Here is a 14409-nt window from a genome sequence, read left to right as displayed (position 1 = left end):
AAATGCTACATTTAGATAAGTCATAAAATTTGCATTTTGTTCAAACTAACTTTAAAAATGCAGTAAAGATCTTAAAGAGTAAGAATTTGAATGAAGAATGAATGGGTGTTGGTAAAGTCAGGTATGGTAAACAAGCATAAATTAAAACAGTAAATCTTTGTACAAAGTCTCTTACATTTTTTTTATAGCCAATTTATTTTTTGGAGAATCATATATGTGAATGATATGACTACACTGTTCAGAGTGTTCAAGTTATTTTTCCACTTGGGATCATTTTCCATTTTAAGAGTAAATGAATTGATTCTAAATTCAAATATAATTTTAGCAAACAATTTTAAAGCAAAAGCATTTTAGTCATTTTTGGCTAAAATGATATGATTGATTTTATTTACATGTAAAAATCTCTCCAATCTATTTATTAGCCATAGAGTAATATTTGCAAAAACAGCCCAGGTAAAAGAAATCTGTGTCAAGTAAACTCTGACATTGAGAAAGAAAATGAATGGGAATTAACTGATCTACATGCTTCAAAACTTGTAGCTTCTATTATCTCTCATACTCTGATATATTTCAGAAAATATGATGAAGATAAATACTTTGGGGTGAAGTAAATTTGTTTTTAATGGCTTGACAAATCAAACAATCATGAATTGAGATTTCTAGGATTTAGGGTGAGTATTTCTCATAAGTAATAAACTGTTTTTACTATAGCTCCTCAATTTTAGGTTCAAATTCTAAAAGAAAAAAAAAACATTTAAGGGGAAACATAAGTATTCAACCTTACAGTAAAAGAAAATGTGAATATTGACCTATATATTTAGAGCCCTCAAATAAGCCAATAAATGCATTTATGTTGTTTGGCAGGAACCAAAGTTGCCAAAAAATAAGTACTTGTGCTGATTTTTATTTTGTAACATAAAATTTTTGTTAGCAACTTTTTAAAATAAGAAACACTAAAATTAAATATCCTTTGTTCTAACTATCATTAAGTTTTACATGTATCTCATTAGCAAACCGTGTCTTTGTCTTACACAGCTGAAAAAAAACAAAAACCCTGGCAAATTAACACTTCTAAAAATACTTTAATGGTTGGAAAATATAATTTGAAATTCTACCGTTTAGCTTTAAGTGCTTGAAAAAGATCACCAAAGTGAGTTTCTATATATCAGAAGAAAAAAATAATCAAGTAAGCAAACATTGCCATAAGTGTCCCCTTTAATTTTTTTTCATTTGTGTAGTCTGTCCACACATCCATATTCAATTTATTAGTCAATAACTACACTCTGTGAATTCTTCCTTTTTACTTCTTTCATTTTTCAATAGCAGTACAGAAATAACTTGAAAAAATGAAACATTTAAATAAACGTCAGGAGAGCTATTTGGAGACTTGCTTTTGACAATATTAATGTGTTTGTCCTCTTAAGAACAGAAACAAATGATAATGCAAAGCACATGGGAAAAATAAATATGAACACAGAGGACAGTGACAAGTCCAGCAGGAAAATGAGATGTACTTGGAAGTTTTACTCCACTGGAGAAAAATCATGAATCATGTTAAGAATTAATAACAATTTTCTTTTAGCTGATATATCACTGGAAATATTTGATTTTCACTTAATCTACTTAAATAGAACATTTTTTATGTCAAAAGCAGCACATAGCCACAACCTGGAATAAAATTCAAGAAAGAATATTCAAAATTTCTAATTATCCAAAATTATATAGTATTGCATCTAAATAAATCTTAGTGTGTTATTTTGGAATTTTGATTATAACAATAATTTTTAAATAAATTGTCTTTGGTAACATAAATTATCTTGTAAATGTAAACTCTAAGTTTTTCAAATTTATTCATTTTATTTTAATCAGTAATCTTCAATAAAGATTGGAGTATTAAAAAATATTTCCAAATTCCATGATTTTACTATAATGAAAGCAAAACTGAAATTAAATATTTGGGATATATAAAATAATTTTATAATAGTTACTTGCAATTTTCAAAGTATTATAACTACACGTTCTTTCAAATTCTGCTTTCCAATATTTCATATTAATTTAATAAAACCAGTACCAAACTGTGTTGGAAAATTTTCTTTGGAATGATGTCACTATGCATCTCTTTGATGGAAATATATCTCGTTTAGATATATATTTTATTGAATAGGGCATTTGGCTGAACAAAAATATAACCACAATATCCTCTAGTCAGCAGAAGTAGAAGTTATTGCATGACAAGAGCCAGGGATTACGATTAGGACATTAAAAGGAATGACAGGAAGGCAAGGCTGACCACCACTGCTACCAGCTCACCTTCCAAGGACCACTTTGCACATTTCAAAGTCTCTTCCAAGGACCACTTTGCACATTTCTAAGTCTGGGCCCCTATGGAGTGGATTTGAAGGCTATAAAACACTATGCCTTTTATACAATGTGCAACTGACTGGTTCAGAAACAAAGTAAACACAAAGTAATAAAAGGAGAATGTCTATCTTTACAAGGCAGTTCTTGGTAATGCTTCCCTTTGGCAATTTTTAAGTCTTACTTTAAATTTAATAGTTAAGTGTATAAAGACATAATTTTGCATATAGTGGGTAGCTCAAAAGAGTTTTCGCTGCAATAGAGCATCCTTCGAGAATTTATAGAATCTTCTTCACTCAACTGCAATTCTGATGTTCCACATGGTTACAACATTTTTATTTCATTAATACCTAATTTACAAGCACAAATCATTCTAAATGTATCAGAACAGAGGTAGGAAATAATTATAATTTAGACTGAAATCTTCATCTCCTAGTCACGTATTTTTAACCCATCTATCTTAAGAAAAAAAAATAACTTATTGAAGAGAATTATAAAGAAATAAAAAAGTTTTCCAATTTAAATAAAGAGGTGCCACAATTAAAATTATTCATTTCTAACAATTTACCTATTATTGCACAGATGTGCCATACCTGCTATATTGAGCTGTATGGTTTATAATCGAACATGTGCAATATTGATCAGACAGTCTGCACCTATTTAAATATGCTTTTTCATGGAGCCTCCCATCATAGCCCTTGGACATTTAGTTGAATGCTTTGAGAGCTCTTCAGATTTTGTTTTCAAGTTTCTAAAGGGAGATTATTTTACATGGTTGACTTGGCATTTAATAAGCTACATATAAAAACAGATATAAAAAACATTTTGCCATTATAAAAATACTAAACCTTAATATTTAATATCATTTATCAGGACTACAAAAAATCCAGTCAACCTGGCCAAAAAAGTAACACTGTCTCACCCCCTATACAGATTAATTGCTTGAGTAAACAGAATAACCATTTGTTCTGCTCTTGAATAGAAACAATCCACCTGATTTGGATGGGCTGAATTAATTCTCATTCAACATCAACTTTCTGTCCCATGTAATCAGCATGTCTCACCATTAGCCATTATGCTCCCATTAGCCCTTACCTATCCAAAACTGAAGGAGGGCAGGGCATGTATGGCATAAAACATAAAAAACACATCTGCCTGAGACCATCTTCCTCCTTACTTTCAATTTGTCTATCCATATTTAGAATTATGGTAGGTTATATTTACTCCACTTCCTACTCACATTTCTCACTTACTACGTGCCCCAAAATAGGTAACATAAAGCTGTTCAAACCCTTCTGTGAATGCTAGCCTTCCTATTACTGTCTGCATGGGCTTTGTCAGGAATAGTCTTAGGGAATATCTAATATTAAGCAAGTATCTCATGTGATTTGTACTATTTTTTTCATTAAAAAATCAACCTTTGATTTTTTTGTATTAGCATATGCTCATCAAGTGCCTGAAGATGAAGCATATGAAGGAAAGAAATAATCTTTCACTTATTTAAAATCTTAGTAATTTATGATTTAAGATGACACCAAAGAAGCTTTAAAGAGGGGCTATATCTAATTGTCTTTGAAAAGCTTGTCTCAAGGTGAGTGAGTTTTTTTCTTTATAATTTATATTTTGATAAGGTCAAATTTTTCAGAAGAAGCCCTTCATTATGCTTTGTATAAATAGCTCTGAACAAATGAAAATTAAAAATATGCGTACCCCTACCTTAAAGGAAATTTCTGCAGGTCTTACCCCAGACTTTGTATACCTGCAACATAAAAACAAACACATCCAATAGTTATTTACAGTATGTAAAAAGGAGTATTCTTCAAGTAAGCTAAAACTGACAAATTGTACCCTCTTCTCAGCAGAGATCTATTTCTAGTGAAAAAAACAGAAGATATCAAATGGAAGAGCTGTTCCATTTGACTAAGAATAAAATAAAAGAATAATAAACTGATGATAATAATTAGGGTAGTCATGAAATGAAAACATCTAGATATGCCAACTAAATTAATCTGAGCCTCTAAAGTGAGTTTCAAATATGTGGTAGAGGATCATCTACAGCACAAAGTAATTTCTCTTACCGTCAAGACTAACTTGACTTTCTATATATCCATATCATATAACGGTATTCACCAGTGCTTCTTTATTTTTAAATATAATTTTTATATATAATATACAATGCTAATGTTGGAATATTTATGATATTCTAGAGCAATCAGTCTCTAAGTTTCAACTGATTCTCATATAGCAACAAAATGTACTGATTACATAGAACTTTGTAGTTTACAAAGCATTTTCATACATTTTATGGTTTGATTTTCACAAACAAACAAACAAACAAAACAGTGAAAGATTCAGGCATTTAGGAAAACAGCTTGGCAAAAAAGGATAGCAATCCCTGAGAGGAAACAAATGTGGTAAGCCTTGGGATTGCCTCAGCTGGAGGATGTTACCAAGCTATAGCACAGGGAGAGGAAACCCGGTCAGATCCTGGTGGTCTCCCTGAGTTCAGGAGACACAGCTGGGAGTTTGGGGAAGTCAAGGTGACTAGAGTTTGCTGGGCAGAGTATCACAGAGGAGAGACTTGCAGAGAGACAGAACTTTAGAGATCTACAGACAGTCCCCTTTGAGCACTCAACTGAGCAGTGATTAGCACATGCTGTGAAGACATTACCCACAGCCAGGAAAAGAAACATCTGAAAATTAAGAGGGAACAATGCCTGATGTTCATACAGGAATGAGAATAGTGACTGTTCTTGTCAGCCAAGATGGAAAACCTCATAATTCAAGGAACATTGATTAGAATACTAAGAAGCGTCTTGCCTCAGTAGGAAAGAGAATTAATCCTAGAATAAATGTAACTCGTCTCATCTAACAAAGCTGAAAAGCAAGATCTGAAAAGATCAAGTTGTTTCCAACTAACTTAACCATGTCCTGGACAAAGCTCAAGGATATTTATAGGAATTTATATGGGAGTTAAAAATGGACAGCCACCAATAAGTTTGTAAATATCCTGATCACGTATAAAAGATAAAAAATGCTCACAAGTAATTTCATTTAGCAATTAAGAAAGGAAAAAAATAAAAGATTCTCACTCCAATTCTGCAGTTCACCAATATCTAACTGATCTATGAAATATTAGCACACTGAGAAACCCATTCTTTCAAGGAAAATATTCAGAGTTACACCACTGTCCAAAAAGAATGTATAATGATATTTCCTAGTGCCAGTAGTTTTTCTTCCTTAAATTTTGTTTGCCTGGTTTAAATAAAGCAAAGAGGTCACCACAAACAAGAGCACAATTTTATTTTTTAGCATTTATTTAAGAATATATTACTTTTTAGGAAATATTAGAAACTTTTCTCCTTGCATCAAAGTGTGGTATAGTGTTAGCACTACAAAAGAAAGTAGTGAGGAAGAGTTGGCAAAAAAAAAAGCATTTAAAAGACTAAATTTTGCAAAGAATGGTAGCATGCATTAAAAAATTAACATTTACATCATTTTCACAATCTTTCCAATTTATGACACCAGGGTTTAGGTGACTCAGCACAAATGACTTTAATTGTTGGTTCCATGATTAGCATTACAGATTAACAATATTATAGTTACTGTCCTATTCTATGTAGTTCAAGCAGTCTATTGTTTATACTACATTAAATAAACGTGTCCTTATTGCACAATTCAGAATATTACATACTTATAAAAAATGCATGACTCAAAAAAGTAACTACAAAGGATATTAGAAAATATTTTAAATTAAAGGATAAATAAAATCACAATATATCAAAATGTATGGGATGCAGCCAAAGCATACCTTAGAAAAATATTCATAGCATTTAATACTTATATCACAAAATAACAGAAGTTTCAAATCAATAAATTACCTATACTTCCATTTTATGAAATTAGAAAAATAAAAATAGAAAACTAATACTAAAGTAAATAGTCAAGAGGAAACAATAAAGTGCAGAAATCAATAAAACCAGAAAAGCCATACAGGAAAGTCAATGAAACTAAAAGCAATTTTTTAACACTTTATTTTTTAGAGCAGTTTTATGTTTACCTTAAAATTGAGAAAAAGGTACAGAGATTTCCCACATAACCTCTCCCTCCACACATGGATAGCCACCCCCATTATCAATATCACTAACCAGAATGACACTTTTCTTTTCTTTTTTAACCAAACCTGAACTACATCAATACATCATAATCACCCAAGACCCAAGGTCCATAGTTTACTTCAGGGTTCATTGTTGGTGCTGTATATTCCATGGATTTGGACAAATGTATAATGAAATACACCCATTGATATAATATCATACAGAGTATTTTCACTACCCTAAAATCCTCTGAGTTCCACCAAATCATCCCTTCCTCCAACCCTAACAACCACTTATTTTTTATTGCCTCCATAGATTTGTCTTTTCCAGAATGCCATATAGTTGAAGTCATACAGTACGTAGCCTTTTCAGGCTTTTCACTAAGTAATATGCACTGAGGTTTCCTCCATGTCTATCCATAGCTTGATAGGTCATCTCTCTTTAATCCTGAATAATATTCCATTTTCTGGATGTATCACATTTTATTTATCCATTCACCTGCTGAAGGACACTTTGGTGGCTGCTACTTTCTGGTAACCATAAATAAAGCTGATATAAACATCTGTGTGCAGGTTTTTGTGTGGGCTTAAGCTTTTAATTCATTTGAGTAATCACCAAGAAATATGATTGCTGGACCATATGGTTAGAGTATGTTTAGTCTTGAAAGAACCCACCAAATTATCTGCCAAAGTGACTATACCATTGTGCATTCCCATCAGTGACATATGAGGGACAACTGGATATCATAAAGGGAAAGGAAGAACAACTCTTACTCTCCACTGTATACAACAGTCAATTCTAGATTAATTAAATACTGAAATGTAAAGGATAAAAGTTTTCTAGATGATAATATAGAAGAATATCTTCATTTGTCAAGATAATTAACAAAAGACAATATCCAAATAATAACCATGCAAAAAGTATTAAACTTTATTAACAATCAGAGCCAAGCAAAGTAAAAATATTACTATTACTAAAACACATGGAAACTTTTATTACTCTACCCAGAAAGACTAAAATTTAAAAGACAATGATACCAATATCTGAAGCAAAGGAATCCTTCATACACTGGTGGAAAGAGTGTAAACTGGAACAACCACTTTGGAAACAGGCTGGTATCTACTAAGTTTAATTACTGACATATAATCAGATCTAGAAAGTTCACTCCTACTGAACAGATATGCTTGCATGCATATATCAAGAAATACATACAAAAATGTGTAAAAGCCCAAACCTGGAAATAACTCAAATGTCTATCAATAAAATAATGTTAAAATAAATTTTAAAATTGTTAAAAATATTTTGCAAGTTTTAAATTATTTAAAGTTACCACATGGCAATGAAATTCAACAAACCACAGCTACACAAATAAAACACGATTGAATCTCACAATCATAATTTTGAGCAAAAGAAAGTATAAGAAGACTATAATCTCTATGTTTTCATTTATATAGAATATGAAAAATAAAGGAAAAACAAATGTATAGTATATATGGATGCTAGTTCAGGTGGTTAAACATAAAGAAAAACAAGGAAATTTTTACCATTAGCATAAAAATGTCAGCTAAGGTTGGTTGAGAGAAGGCAGGTAACAGTTGAGAGGCTATGAAGGGAAATTCTTTGAGGTTGGTAATGCTTGTGTCTTTAAACTTAATTGGTGGTTACAAAGTGCCAATTTTGCCATGATATTGAGTTGAATACTTGTCCCTTTCTGTGTTTCAAAACAAAAAACTTAAAAATGAAGTTAACCATGGATAATGAATAAATGGACAGATAAGTGATGCTTCATTACTGCTTCAAACTTAACATGTTTAAAAAGAAACTCAGAATCTTTTTTCTCCAAATCAATTCCCATCTTGCACTCCCAAATTCTGTCCAGGACATCATCACTTGTTTCAAATTCTAACTTGAAATATATGCTCCTTATATTGCTGAAGCAGGAAGACTACATACTTTAAAATCTGAAAGATCATGGTTCATATCCCAACCTTTCCTTTTATTATCTGTGAGGTCATAGCAAATTACCTTACTGACTCCCACTAGTGCTAGGTGCTGTGTCTGATAAATGGCAATAGACACTACAATCTATTAGGATTAAATGAGATGAAAAATATAAAAATTTAGCCACAGTACATGTTTTCAAAAGGTTGATTCCTATTGTCTCTGAATGCAAACTCTATATACAATCACACTTTTTTGAACATCAGTTGTGTCTTTGTAATGTGTTTGAGGAAGAGAAAAGAACCCTGACAGCTGGGAACTAATATGGCACTGTCAACTAGGCTGTTCTCTTGTTGAACATCAGACAAGGTACTTAGTGACCATGACAAATCAAAAAGACAAAAAAAAAAAAAGCAAAACAAAAACAAAAAACCCCATCATTATGTCTGAACTCAGACAAAAAATACAATACTGTTTAAATAATAAAAATGACCCTAACATCCCTCTCTCATTTCTAACATTAATGACTGCTGCTTCTGTACCAATTACTGCCTTAGGATTGCTTCATATCTCTTGCTTTCTATATAAGAAGTATTAGGATACCCAATCACAGAATTCTATCTCCTTGAACCCTTCCCAAAATCACCCAGCACATGATCAAATCTTATCGTAAAACCCTTCTAACACCCTGTTAATAGACAATTCACAGCCCAGTGTGTGCATTCTCCCTCTTTGCAACAAGTCAATAAACCCAACATTGACCTCAAATGTGCCCTTGGTCATCTTTGACTCTGGAGCACTAGCATCTCTCATGTGGCCCATTTTTTGGAATCTATCGCCCCCTACATGTGAGATCGGTTTTCCTTCATGCATAAACTATTTTGGCAACCTATTTGGGATTTCTACTACTCCCTTTCTTACCTCCAATCCATACTAGAGACTGCTGAATATTTATTAGTCAAAAAAATTATCCTCCTAAAAAATACGATTTATTAGACATCCAATTTTACATGTCCATTTTAATATTAGTGAGTGAAAGACTGTCAGTAGCTATTCTCTCAATAGACAAGATGCATCCTTTGTCCTGGTGAACCTACTGTAAGCTGAACACATATCTATGTGTTCGGAGGTAAAGTGCCAAATGCATACCTGTAAATGGAAAAGCAATTTTCTCTTCGGCTTCATATAACAGTGTGTCAAAATTCTCTAATTCCTTTGTTTTGTCTTAAATAAAGAGAGGTTAGGTTGTGAGTAAAACTTCTGTTTTGATAGCTTGAATCTCTGGAATAACCCCCATAGGAATTAGCAGGAAGCAAAGCTAGTCAAAGCAATGTTTAGAAAATAGAAGTTTGTACTTTGTCATTATATTTCACATTTTCAACTAGACCTGCAATGAGAGCACTAGCTTCCTTTTTTTTTTATTATTCAATAGATACTTTTCATTTGTGCTTTTTAAAAAGTATTTTTAAAATTGTATTTTACATAACATGACACATAAATTGCACACTGTAGAAAGAATTGTCTGCCTCCCTGAATGAAACCACTTTAATCTCAAGAGTTTTATTATCTGTTAAAATCTATTTAAATATAGGCATTCAATTTTACATTACTTGACATTTATGGGGAAGCTATTTTACAGCAGCAGGTTTCTGAATAGACAAGATCACAACAAATATTCATGATAATGTGACATGCTAGACTGAAAAATATGCAGAAAGAATGATCTAAATATTCTGGGCAGTTCACATATATGGATATATCTAATAAAACTTTGGATCAGAGGTCTACTAATACATTACATGTGTTTGACAACTACAATTATGACACGTATACCTATTTTCATTTACCATATTACAATATGAATTGAAGCTATACTGTTTTGTATATTAGCTAAATATTTAATAATAAAACTGAAAAACAGACATTATTTGTAATGTGGGATATTCAGTTAGTGTTTAAAGCTTAAGTTTTTTAAGAGCAGCAAATTTGCTAGTTGAACTGACAACATTATAAATTTTTTTTTGTACCACTTGCTCAAATTGCCAGCTTGAATTAGAGTTTGAAGAAATTGGGAGAATGAGTTTCTACAACCAGGGCTTTCTACAACTGGCCTCTTGAGTCTGATGTATGACAATTCAAACTGAGATTTTTTTTTTATGAACAAAAAAGGAAACAAATCACCACAAGATTTTAAATTATACAGAGGAATCTGCATGAAACTTCTATCCATCAAATGACCACTGAAAAATGAGGTAATTACCTAAAATAATTTGCATGTTAAGAGCTAATACAATATTACAAAGTAAAGTCCAGTTGTGAAAGCAATGCATAATTTCCTGATTAATGTCTCATGCACAATATTCCTCCATGCTCTGTCAGAGCCTAAATAACAATATGGCCAATCAGTCAAAAAAAAAAAAAGATAACTCAGGCAAGAAATGAGTTCAGCTCTAATAAATCATGATTTGAACTCAGCGAATTTTAAAATTATGACAACTAATCACAGTATATTGTGTTTTTAAGGCAATGCATTTAGATTTTAATTGGTCTAATTATAGATTTTTAGTAATTCAAGATTAGTGTGGAAGGCAATTTTTTTTTTTTTTTTTAGTCTTTGAAATGTCATCTATTAAGTTACTGAAGAAAACTTCACATTAAAATACCAAGTCTGTAACTCCCAGCTCTGCCAAAAGTTACGATGAGAGCGATATTTAGTCAGGAAGATTGAGAATGTCAGTGGAGTAATATGGCCAAATTTCCTTACACAAAGATTATGAAACAGTTCTCTTCTCAGTGCAAAGTGGAAGCATTTCCTCTAAAAGAATCTCTTCAGTCAGCCGAAGGCAGGTGTGGTGATAAAGGAGAAGCAGGTGAGGCAAAGCCGCAATAATAGATACAAGGACTGGAGTCACTTAAATTCAAAATGGCTTTCCTTTCACTCTTCTACTATGCTGTTCTAGCGTAAATGAAGAAACTCTTTAAAATCTTAAGGCTATTTATGGAACTTATTAAGAGGCAGAATTTTTCTCTCTTTATTTGTAGGAAGGAGAAAGGAGAGCAGACGGAAGAAAAGCTAAGGTGCTTTTCCTTGTTGTTGGGGATAGGGGCGTGACGAAAGGCAGGCCAAGAAAATGTGTTCGTGATTATTCTGACCCAGGCTGAATACTGACTCTCCTTTTGCTTCTTGTCAAGAAAGCATTAATATTAGCAAGGGAAGAAGGCAACTTTGGAGGTCAGACAGGCTGTTCTGTCTGGGCCCTGCCACTCACTGACTGTGACCTTAGGCAAGTTACTTAACCTCTTCCAAGCCTGATTTTTAACCTGAAAACTGAGGATAGTAACATAACACACCCTACTGGGGGTTTGTGACTGCTGACTAGAACCAGTATGAATCAGTAGTACTGGTAGTAGACTAGTGACTAGTACCAATCACTCAGCCCAGTGACTAGTATGTGTAAGTGCTGAATACACAACACAGAATTTTTTTTTACCGGTGCTGTTATTAAACCACTTACTTAACCTCTTATACCTGTTTCCTCATCTCTAAAATGGTGATAACATTATCTGTCTATCTGTTGTCAGAATTACATGAATGAATACACCTAAATTTCTTATAACAGTACTTGATGTATACTAAGACCACAAAATATCAGTAAATTAATCACTGGTGGCCACTAACCACACGCAGCCATTCAAATTCAAATTAATTAAAATGAAGTAAAATTTGAAATGTCATGTGGGCCACATTGCAATTGCTCAATGGCCACATATGGCTAGTTCCTCTCATACTAGACAATACAGATTAGAATATTTCATCATCTCAGAAAATTGAATTGCACAGTGATAATAGATATGTACTTAAAGAAAGATTTGTAGGGACAAATGACCATTCATTCATGTTGTTATCCAGTGAGTGGAGTGGAGAGTAAGAGATGAAGAATAGACAGTTTATAGAAGATGATTAATTTGTACTTTACATAACTTCATATTGTTTCAGGTTGTTTTAGATGTGCTTTTTTACATTTAGGCATATATTATCGTAAGAAAAAATTTAAAAATACATGCATTAACAATTAGAAACACTTTAACTTTACATAAGGTTGACTCTAGTTAATAAGAATTATCCAAACTACCAAATTATTCAAACTATTAAATCAACAGCAATGTACCCTGTAGAATTCACTTGAGGCAACAACTTGATTTTCAGACAATATGCCTTTGAGTGATATCCCAATGTAACAAAACTTTCTAGAGGTTTGGTAGTCTAAACTCTTGCAAACTGTGGTAACTAAGACTTTTCAAAATTTGTCAGGTTTGAAAGAGTCTCATAAATCACATACAATTGCCATGCAATTCTCAGCAACTATATAATTTATTTAATATTTATTAACAAATAGTACCAATAATGAAAAGCAATTATATCACCCATTTCTCAAGTGATTACCACCTCCCTAATTTCAAAACTCTGTTGACGTTTTTTTTTCCCATTCTCATTTCTCTGGCCCTGGTTTCTTAGGAATTTTTGATAGTATTGATTATTTTTTAATTTTAGAAATATAAGTATCCCTTCCCTGTTCTTCTCCTTCCTCCTGTACTATTCGTTTTCAGGTGTATATGTAGCTTTCTATTCTTCTATCACTCCTCAAACGGTGTTTTATCCTGAATTTTATCAGTGACTTTTTTCTTATATCACTTTATATGCTCTTTTGACTACTCTGTTCTCATATTTCATATATCATCTATATACTGATCATATTACTTTCTATACCTCCAGTTAGAATTTTTCATTTTAATCTCAGACTTCTATTTTGTGTTATTTTCTGTATGCTCCATAGACCCAAGCTCAGATTTTTGTAATATTGAACTCATCTTTTTTTCTAGAGCTCTATTTACAAAACAAATGCACATGTACACACCAGCTTTGTTTTTTTTTGTTTCCTCCTTTGTTTTCTTTTCACTAATAATAAAGACCTGATAATTTTCTAGATATATCTATTTTATACCTTTCCATTAAGTCACTAAATCATGCTCATTCTGCTTCCTATTATATGTATCAATAGTATACACTCATCCCTCTCTCCAGATGCCTACTTCCCCTGACTGTATTTAATTCCCCCAGAAATTCTCATCTGAGCTGCTACAATAACTTAGTAACTCATCTTACCTACTACCAGTTTAACCCCCCCCCCAAATGCTACCAATACAATTTTTTTCTAAAACACAAACTTCTAAAAAATTGCTTGAAATTCTTTAATGATTCTCACCACTTACAGGGTCTTTTACAAACCCTTTAGCAAGCATGAGAGGTCGATTTTTATGGCTCATGCTTACCACCTTAGTTCAATTGCTTTACCTATATTGTAATGTCCCTGCACCCTGGCTATGTCAAGCTACCTGATGTTCCCAAAATGTGATATGTCTTCTTTTGGAAGCATTGGAATATGCTTCCAATATTCTCTGTATATGCTCTTTGTTCTACCTGGAATCTTGCCAATCTTCCTTATTTCCTTGAAAAACTCATACTATTTTAAGACTCAGAGACATTATTTCATTTTTGATATATTTTTCTCATACTTTTTTTCACCTTCCTTTCTATGCAGTCAGGTTCTAAATCTCACTTAAAGCACCTATAATAATGCATTATAAAGGTAAATCATTTACCTGTTTTGGAGAGATAATGAAATCTCTAAAGGTTTCATTCCTAGCATAATGGGTAGATGTTAACATGTCATGCATAGCAGGCCCTCAATTATATGTATTTTAATAAATTATTATTTAGTTAATAATTAAGTAAAGTATGGTTGTAAAATGCTATGAATAAAAATAGTGAGGATAGCAAAAATTACTGAAAATTAAAAGGCAATATTCAGAAGCACAATTAAAATAATCAGAAGTTTCATTACACCCTCCTCTGTGAAATACTTTCTTCACTTGGCTTTAGTACTCACTAATCTCATGGATTTCCTCTTATTGGCTTTTCTTTCCCAGTCTGCTTTCTGGATTCCTCCTTATA

General features: G+C 32.2%; 1 long non-coding RNA gene across 1 annotated transcript in view; it reads right to left on the bottom strand.

The window, feature by feature from the left end:
- Window positions 1-4120, bottom strand: part of LOC141278226 (uncharacterized) — a 119056-nt gene extending 114936 nt beyond the window's left edge. Inside the window, exon 1 of the long non-coding RNA XR_012330575.1 lies at window positions 4075-4120. This is a non-coding gene — a long non-coding RNA (uncharacterized lncRNA). The remainder of the gene's footprint in view (window positions 1-4074) is intronic.
- Window positions 4121-14409: the final 10289 nt, after the last annotated feature.

Source organism: Tursiops truncatus, chromosome 3 (assembly GCF_011762595.2).
Source record: "Tursiops truncatus isolate mTurTru1 chromosome 3, mTurTru1.mat.Y, whole genome shotgun sequence".
In the NCBI taxonomy this organism is placed as follows: Eukaryota; Metazoa; Chordata; class Mammalia; order Artiodactyla; family Delphinidae; genus Tursiops; species Tursiops truncatus.
The sequence above is the reverse complement of the archived record's forward strand: the minus strand, read 5'-3'. Positions and strand labels throughout refer to the sequence as shown.